This window comes from Myotis lucifugus, unplaced genomic scaffold, assembly GCF_000147115.1.
Source record: "Myotis lucifugus unplaced genomic scaffold, Myoluc2.0 scaffold_53, whole genome shotgun sequence".
Lineage (NCBI taxonomy): Eukaryota > Metazoa > Chordata > Mammalia > Chiroptera > Vespertilionidae > Myotis > Myotis lucifugus.
In genome coordinates, this window is record NW_005871101.1 from 1,394,425 (window position 1) to 1,395,595 (window position 1,171).

Genomic DNA, 1,171 nt, shown 5'->3' on the forward strand with positions numbered 1-1,171 from the left:
AACCAATAAAGGAGTAAAATAATTATGTGGTACCATTCTTACTATTTTGGAATATCCTTTTTCAGTCTTACTGTTCATTAAACATTGGTAGGTCTAAAAAATGTACTGATATGGAACCCTGAACACTTTGGCAATAAAACTCCAAAGAACCTAGTATACAAAAAATATGCTAAGACCTAGCATAGCAGTTACTGTTGTGTTCTCTTCCCAGTAGACATGAAAAAAAAGCTCATTGATTACCTTTTTAATCAATGGGACATAGGATATTATTCCAAAAGTTTTAGTGTTAATCATTATTTTAATTTTTATGCAGGAGACAAAATTTTTTATTTTTGATCCTATTAACATAATTTTTTTAAGTGATGGTTGTCTCAAGGCTAAAACAAATAGGGTGGACCTATGAAATAAGTGTAACTCATTATTACTGAATTTTCTGAAAGCAGAATGTTAAACCTGGTTCTTTTTATCTTCTATAACACACAAATTGTTTAAAATTAACTTCTAATCTTGTTACAGGTATTTTTATTTAGCTATCTTTAATATATATATATATATGTTTATTGATTTCAGAGAGGAAGGAAGAGGGAGAGAGGAATAGAAACATCCATGATGAGAGAGAATCATGGATCGGCTGCCTCCTGCAAGTCCCCCCACTGGGATCGAGGCCACAACCCGGGCATGTGCCCTTGACCAGAATCGAACCTGGGACCTTTCAGTTCACAGGCTGAGGCTCTATCCACTGAACCAAACCAGCTAGGGCATTAGCTATCTTCTTCATTATTCACTATTAAGATACAATATAACAACATTGGAATTATATTTCTAAAGCTGAAATATAAAGGAAATATAAAAGAAGAATCTCTGTTTACTTACTTATTATTAAATTATTTAGTTTTGATAAAAAGAACTTACTTTTACGTTATTCATCTAATATTAAAAGGATTAAGACAAACTCTTGATTATAACAATATTAATTTATTTTCTTGGTTCATGTTAAAAACCAAAGTACTTGTGTTGTTTAGTGTAACTTTCTCCTCCAAAATTAGAAGTTGGGGGCAAAATCTACTTGATGTTTAATGTGGTGCTACTGCTGAAAACAGTTTTGTAAAACTCAAGTTTCTTGAGGGACAGCTAGAAACTAGACTGCTCTTGTCATTTCCATGTTATTTAG